This window comes from Triticum aestivum, chromosome 4D, assembly GCF_018294505.1.
Source record: "Triticum aestivum cultivar Chinese Spring chromosome 4D, IWGSC CS RefSeq v2.1, whole genome shotgun sequence".
NCBI classification, from domain to species: Eukaryota; Viridiplantae; Streptophyta; class Magnoliopsida; order Poales; family Poaceae; genus Triticum; species Triticum aestivum.
This window is the reverse complement of record NC_057805.1, coordinates 467,607,019-467,615,547: the sequence shown is the minus strand read 5'-3', so window position 1 is coordinate 467,615,547 and position 8,529 is coordinate 467,607,019.

Below are 8,529 nucleotides of genomic sequence, written 5' to 3'. Positions count from 1 at the left end.
AAGGGCTTGGTGTGTCCTCTTGGGGCGCCCCCTCCCCTCTATATATAGGTGGAGGGGCGTGGTAAACAACCCCTCCAAGCCCTAGGGCGCAGCTAAGGGGGAGAGGACTTGGACTCCAAGTCCAATCCTATTCCTACTAGGACCCCTTCCTTTTTTTGCCTTCCCTAGCCACATGGGCTTTTGAGGACTTGGTGCGCCTAGCCCAATAAGGCCAGGGCGCCTCCCCGCAGCCCATGCTAGCCCTTGGGTCGTGATGGAACCACTTGTGGATTTCCAGACCCCTCCGGAATCCTCTGGAAACTTCTAGAAGCTTCCTGATACAATACCGAAAAAACTGCATCTTTTTTCGGAACCCAAAATATGACTTCCCATATATAAATCCTTAGCTCTCGACCATTCCGAGACTCCTTGTGACGTCCGGGATTTCATCCGAGACTCCGAACATCATTTGGTTACCACTCATCAAATATCCCAATACTACTCTAGCGTCAACGAACGTTAAGCGTGTGACCTTGCGGGTTCGGGAATTATGTAGTCATGACCGAGACACCTCTCCGGTCAATAACCAATAGCGGAACCTGGATGCCCATATTGATTCCTACATATTCCACAAAGATCTTTTATCGGTTGAACCTTTATGACAACATACATAATTCCCTTTGTCTGTCGGTATGTTACTTGCCCGAGATTCAATAGTCGGTATCTCTATACCTAGTTCAATCTCGTTACCGGCAAGTCTCTTTACTCGTACTGTAATGCATCATCTTGCAACTAACTTCTTAGTCACTTTGCTTGCAAGCTTCTTGTGATGTGTATTACCGAGAGGGCCCAGAGATACCTCTCCGATACTCGGAGTGACAAATCCTAATCTCGATCTATGCCAACCCAACAAACAACTTCGGAGATACCTGTAGAGCACCTTTATAATCACCCAGTTACGTTGTGACGTTTGATAGCACATAAGGCATTCCTCTGGTCTCCGGGAGTTGCATAATCTCATAGTCGAAGGAACATGTATTTGACATGAAGAAAGCAATAGCAATAAAACTGAACGACCAATATGCTATACTAACGGATGGGTCTTGTCCATCACATCATTCTCCTAATGATGTGATCCCGTTCATCAAATGACAACACATGTCTATGGTTAGGAAACTTAACCATCTTTGATTAACGAGCTAGTCTATTAGGGTGATACGTCTCCGTCGTATCTACTTCTCCAAACACTTTTGCCCTTGTTTTGGACTCTAACTTGCATGATTTGAATGGAACTAACCCGGACTGACGCTGTTTTCAGCAGACTTTCTATGGTGTTATTTATGTGCAGAAACAAAAGTTCTCGGAATGACCTGAAACTCCACGGAACATATTTTTGGAAAATATTAAAAATACTAGAAGAAGAATCCACGTCAGGGGGCCCACACCCAGTCCACGAGGGTGGGGGCGCGCCTGCCCCCTGGGCGCGCCCCCTGCCTCGTGGGCCCCCTGACGCTCCACCGACCTCAACTCCAACTCCATATATTCACTTTTGGGGAGAAAAAAATTAGAGAGAAGGATTCATCGCGTTTTACGATACGGAGCCGCCGCCAAGCCCTAAAACCTCTCAGGAGGGCTGATCTGGAGTCCGTTCGGGGCTCCAGAGAGGGGAATCCGTCGTCGTCGTCATCATCAACCATCCTCCATCACCAATTTCATGATGCTCACCGCCGTGCGTGAGTACTTCCATCGTAGGCTTGCTGGACGGTGATGGGTTGGATGAGATTTATCATGTAATCGAGTTAGTTTTGTTAGGGTTTGATCCCTAGTATCCACTATGTTCTGAGATTGATGTTGTTATGACTTTGCTATGCTTAATGCTTGTCACTAGGGCCCGAGTGCCATGATTTCAGATCTGAACCTATTATGTTTTCATGAATATATGTGAGTGCTTGATCCTACCTTGCAAGTCTATAGTCACCTACTATGTGTTATGATCCGGCAACCCCGAAGTGACAATAATCGGGACCACTCCCGGTGATGACCGTAGTTTGAGGAGTTCATGTATTCACTATGTGTTAATGCTTTGTTCCGGTACTCTATTAAAAGGAGGCCTTAATATCCCTTAGTCTCCATTAGGACCCCGCTGCCACGGGAGGGTAGGACAAAAGATGTCATGCAAGTTCTTTTCCATAAGCACGTATGATTATATTCGGAATACATGCCTACATTACATTGATGAATTGGAGCTAGTTCTGTGTCACCCTATGTTATGACTGTTACATGATGAACCGCATCCGGCATAATTCTCCATCATCGATCCAATGCCTACGAGCTTTTCACATATTGTTCTTCGCTTATTTACTTTTCCGTTGCTACTGTTACAATCACAACAAAACCCAAATATTACTTTTGCTACCGTTACCGTTACTTCCATATTACTTTGCTACTAAATACTTTGTTGCAGATACTAAGTTATCCAGGTGTGGTTGAATTGACAACTCAACTGCTAATACTTGAGAATCTTCTTTGGCTCCCCTTATGTCGAATCAATAAATTTGGGTTGAATACTCTACCCTCTAAAACTGTTGCGATCCCCTATACTTGTGGGTTATCAAGACTATTTTCTGGCGTCGTTGCCGGGGAGCATAGCTCTATTCTTTGAGTCACTTGGGATTTATATCTTCTGGTCACTATGAAGAACTTGAAAGACGCTAAGACAAAAATTTATCCCTCAACTACGAGGGGAGGTAAGGAACTGCCATCTAGCTCTGCACTTGATTCACCTTCTGTTTTAAGTAAGCTTGCGACACCTAAACCTGCTTCTGCTATTAATTCTGATATGTCGCATGTTATTGATGATGCCACTTCTGCTATGCATGATACTTATGATGAAACTACTTCTATGCTTGATACTACTGTGCCACTTGGTGAATTTCTTGATGAACAACTTGCTAGGGCTAGAGAGAATGAAATTATTGAAACTGGTAATATTGAAGATAATGATGATGAAGACTCTCCCCCTAATAAATATGAATTGCTTGTTGTGCCTGAGGGTTATGTTTTGGATGAAGAATCTGCTAGAGCCATTCTTGCTTGCAATGATAGAAGTGATCTTAAGAAATTATTAGCTAAATGGAAGCAGCGATCTCTTAATGCTAGAATGAAACCTGACCCTGCTTTTGCTACTTCACCTATCTGTGTTACTGATAAGGATTATGAATTCTTTGTTGATCCTGATATAATTACTTTGGTTGAATCTGATCCTTTTTATGGCTATGAATCTGAAACTGTTGGGCACATCTTACTAAATTAAATGATATAGCCACCCTGTTCACTAATGATGAGAAATCTCGCTACCTTTATATCCTTAAAATATTTCCGTTCTCATTAAAGGGTGATGCTAAGATATGGTTTAATTCTCTTGATCCTGGTTGTGTGCGTAGTCCCCAGGATATGATTTATTACTTCTCTGCTAAATATTTCCCTGCTCATAAGAAACAAGCTGCTTTAAGGGACATATATAATTTTGTGCAAATTGAAGAAGAGAGTCTCCCACAAGCTTGGGGGAGGCTTCTCCAATTACTTAATGCTTTGCTTGATCATCCTCTGAAGAAAAATGAAATACTTGATATCTTTTATAATGGACTAACCGATGCTTCCAGAGATTACCTGGATAGTTGTGCTGGTTCTGTTTTCAGGGAAAGAACACCGGATGAAGCTGAAATTCTATTAAATAATATGTTGACCAAAAAAATAATTGGACACTTCCTGAACCAGCTCCTGAGCCTATTCCTAAACCAACTCTGAAGAAAAGAGGTGTTCTATTTCTCAGTCCTGAAGATATGCAAGAGGCAAAGAAATCTATGAAAGAAAAGGGTATTAAAGCTGAAGATGTTAAGAATTTACCTCCTATTGAAGAAATACATGGTCTTAATTTACCGCCTGTTGAAGAAACATATGATCTTAATCCATCACCTATTGAAGAAACTTATGGTCTTGATAACCCGACACAGGTAGTAAAGGTAAATTCTCTCTATAGATTTGATGAAGGTGATATCCCTCACTATAAGTCTGCTAGACAATGCTCAGAAGAGTTTGATAATTTTATTGTTAAACAAGAAAACTGCAATGCTTATTTTGGTAGACAATTGAAATACAATTCCGATATGAACCAAGTGAAAATTCTAATGAAGATGTTCATGATGATGCTCAACCTAGTAATGATAATGATGTAGAAATTGAACCTGCTGTTGATCTTGATAACCCACAATCAAAGAATCAACGTTATGATAAGAGAGATTTTGTTGCTAGGAAGCACGGCAAGGAAAGAGAACCATGGGTTCAGAAACCCATGCCTTTTCCTCCCAAACCATCCAAGAAAGAGGATGATGAGGATTTTGAGCGCTTTGCTGAAATGATTAGACCTATCTTCTTGCGTATGTGTTTGATTGATATGCTCAAAATGAATCCTTATGCTAAGTATATGAAAGAAATTGTTACTAATAAAAGAAAGATACCGGAAGCTGAAATTTCCACCATTCTTGCTAATTATAATTTTAAGGGTGGAATACCTAAGAAACTTGGAGATCCAGGAGTACCAACTATACCATGCTCCATTAAAAGAAACTATGTTAAAACTGCTTTGTGTGATCTTGGAGCCGGTGTTAGTGTTATGCCTCTCTCTTTATATCGTAGACTTGATTTGAATAAGTTGACACCTACTGAAATATCTTTGCAAATGGCCAATAAATCAACTGCTATACCTGTTGGTATTTTTGAGGATGTGCCTGTTGTGGTTGCAAACGTTACTATTTTAACGGACTTTGTTATTCTTGATATTCCCGAGGACGATAGTATGTCTATTATTCTTGGAAGACCTTTTTTGAATACTGCAGGGGCTGTTATTGATTGCAACAAAGGCAATGTCACTTTTCATGTTAATGGTAATGAGCACACGATACACTTTCCGAGGAAACAACCCCAAGTCCACAGTATCAATTCTATTGAAAAAATTCCATCGATTATTTTTGGAGGTTTTGAATTTCCTCTTCCTACTGTCAAGAAGAAATATGATATTCTTATTATTGGGGATGTGCATATCCCCGTTGAGGTAACATAGTGTTATTCGAAATTTCTCCGGTTCCATGTTATTCGGAATGAGTTTGTTAACAAGACTTGATCAACCTTGTTAGTGGATTCCTTTTGATGAGCATGAGATGGATGAAAATAGAAGCACAACCTTTTGTACCCTCCTTTTACTTTTTGTTATTTAGTTGAAATAAAGTAAAAATAGTATTTTTCAGTCTGTTTCCTGAATTATCTATGCAATATAAAAATACCCCAAAAATAAAAGTTCTCCAAATGCCCTGAAAATGGAATATGATTTTTTCTGGAATATTTGAGAATATCTGGCACTGAGAACACAGCAGGGGAGCAAGCACCTGGCCACAAGGGTCCAGGGCACGCCCACCCCTATAGGGCGCGCCCCCTGCCTCGTGGGTCCATGGTGGCCCCCTCCACTTATTCCTGCACCCACACACTTCTTCTTCCTCCCAAAAAAATCACCATCCAGCTCAAGCACGAGTTCTAGCTCATTTTGCTGCGATTTTCGATCTCCTTGCTCAAAGCACCTCTCACAAAACTGCTTGGGGAGATTGTTCCTTGGTGTGTGACTCCTCCACTGGTCCAATTAGTTTTATTCTAGTGCTTTATTCATTGCAAATTTGTGCTGCCTAGGTGACCATGTTCTTGAGCTTGCATGTCAAATTTATATGGTTCCAAGTAGTTCTAATGCATGATATAGTCTCTAGGCACTTGTAGGAGTAGTTGCTACCAATTTTGTTGAGCTTGGTTCACTTTTATTTGAAGTTACTAAAAATTTCAGAAATTTTTCAGAGGAATAAATATGCTTAGGAAAATGTACCAAGGTGGTTCTTCAAGGAAGCAAGGACCCAGGCTTGCAATGCGTGATGCTGACGATGAGCCACCAAGGGACGCTCCAGTGCGGCCTTGTGAATGCCCTTCAGAAAACTTTATGGATCGAGCGGGAATCAAGGAAGAATTTAACGCATATTTGCGTAACGCTGATCTTGTGAGCTTCGAGGAAGAAAAGTGCCGCCAGTACTACTATCTCACTAGTTCCTTTGTGAGGAGGTTTGAATTTTCATCTTCACGCAATTCTCCAACTGTCATGTTTGATCTTTATGAAAAATCTTATACGATGGACTTAGAGGATTTTACCACTGCTTGCAAACTTCCACAATGGGGTAGTGCTAGTGAACCTCGCAAATCTGAATTTAGAGATTTTCTTGCTAGTATAACTGTGGGGGAATCTAGAGATATAGCACAAGCTACCATAGGGAGCATTCATTTTCCTGCTATACATTATTTTGCTCTCTTCATAGGTAGGTGCATAAATGGTAAAGATGAAGCATGTCATATGTGTGTCCCTGACCTCAGTATTCTTAGGAGTGCTATGTTAGGAGACAAATCTTATAATTTGGGAGCCATTGTTGCACGTAGGTTGCATCATAATAGATTTAATGGAGATTTCTTTGGAGGAATTTATGCAACCCACTTAGCTGATTTTCTTGGTGTAACCATACGTAATGATGATATTGAATTGCCTCCTACTTATTTAGACTTTAATGCTATGGTTCACCACCAGTTTGTCGAGAGGAATGAATCACCTCTCCGGTATCGCTTAATCTTTAATAGACGTCGTGCTGTCCGTATTACTCTCCCTGCTCCTGCCTTCTTTGATTATCAGGCAAAAGGAAGACATTTTATTACCAGAGAGGAGGCAGATGAGTACGAGAGGAGGGCGGAGGCAGCTCGCCGCCATGCTGCAGCCCAGGAGGCAATAACTGCAGCATCGCAGTACAACCCCGGCTACAACTATGGATATCCGCCAGGCCATCCATGGAAATAAACCAACTTATGCCAAAAGCCTAAGCTTGGGGGAGTACGTATTTCTCACCGACATTACATTCATGTTCACACACTCATTGCTAGATGTCGGTGCTCATACTCTTTCACTGTAATATCCATGCTAGTTTATTTCCCTTTTTCTTGCTTTCTTCTTGTGTGTTTAATAAACCTTAAGAAAACCAAAAAAAATAGTGTAGCTTTTAGTTAGTTTACTTTTCTTGTTGTAGTAGTAATAATTAAAAAGAAAACCCAAAAGGATTTCCCGTTCTTCTTTTGCTTGTTGGGAGCTTTCCCGTGTAAATAGTTTTATTTCTTTTCTTTTCCTTGGGGGTCGATAGGAGAAGACCATAATTAAATTGTTGAAGTGGCTCTTATATGCATTATTGTTGATTTAACCAAGAGCCCATATTGCCTTGTCTTCTCCTGCTTATTGAATGCTCGCAGATTCCAGCTTAGTCCAATGCACGTGCACTCTTATTATTTTTACATCGTTCGGTCGTGCAAGTGAAAGGCAATTATGACGATATATGATGGACTGATTGAGATGAGAGAAGCTGGTATGAACTCGACCTCTCTTGCTTTTGTAAATATGATTAGTTCATCGTTCCTGATTCAGCCTATTATGAATAAACATGTTTGCAATGACAATTAGAGATCATAGTTGCTTATGCCATGCTTGATTAGCTATGAGTTATAATGGTTTACCTTGCGTGCCAACATGCTATTAAAATGGTTGTGATGTGGTATAGTGGGGTGGTATCCTCCTTTGAATGATTTAAGTGACTTGACTTGGCACATGTTCACACATGTAGTTGAAACAAATCAACATAGCCTTCACGATATTTATGTTCATGGTGGATTATATTCTACTCATGCTCGTACTCAATGTCTATTAATTTTAATGCATGTTCATGACTGTTGTCGCTCTCTAGTTGGTTGCTTCCCAGTCTTTTGCTAGCCTTCACTTGTACTAAGCGGGAATATTGCTTGTGCATCCAATCCCTTAAACCCCAAAGTTATTCCATATGAGTCCACCATACCTTCCTATATGCGGTATCTACCTGCCGTTCCAAGTAAATTTGTATGTGCCAAACTCTAAACCTTCAAATGAAATTCTGTTTTGTATGCTCGAATAGCTCATGTATCAACTAGGGTTGTCCGTATCTTCCATGCTAGGCGGGTTATTCTCAAGAGGAGTGGACTCCGCTCCTCACTCACGAGAAATTGGCTGGTCACCGGGATGTCCAGTTCCATGCTTTATGCAAAATCAAATCAAAATAATTGCAAACAAAACTCCCCCTGGGACTGTTGTTAGTTGGAGGCACTCGTTGTTTCGAGCAAGCCATGGGTTGATGCTTGTTGGTGGAGGGGGAGTATAAACTTTACCATTCTATTTGGGAACCGCCTATAATGTGTGTAGCATGGAAGATATCGCCATCTCTTGGTAGCTCAAAATATTATTTATCTCTATTTCAAAATCGAGCTCTGGCACCTCTACTAATCCATGCTTCCCTCTGCGAAGGGCCTATCTATTTAGTTTTATGTTGAGTCATCACCCTCTTATTAAAAGGCACTAGCTGGAGAGCACTGCTGTCATTTGCATCCATTATTATTAATTTA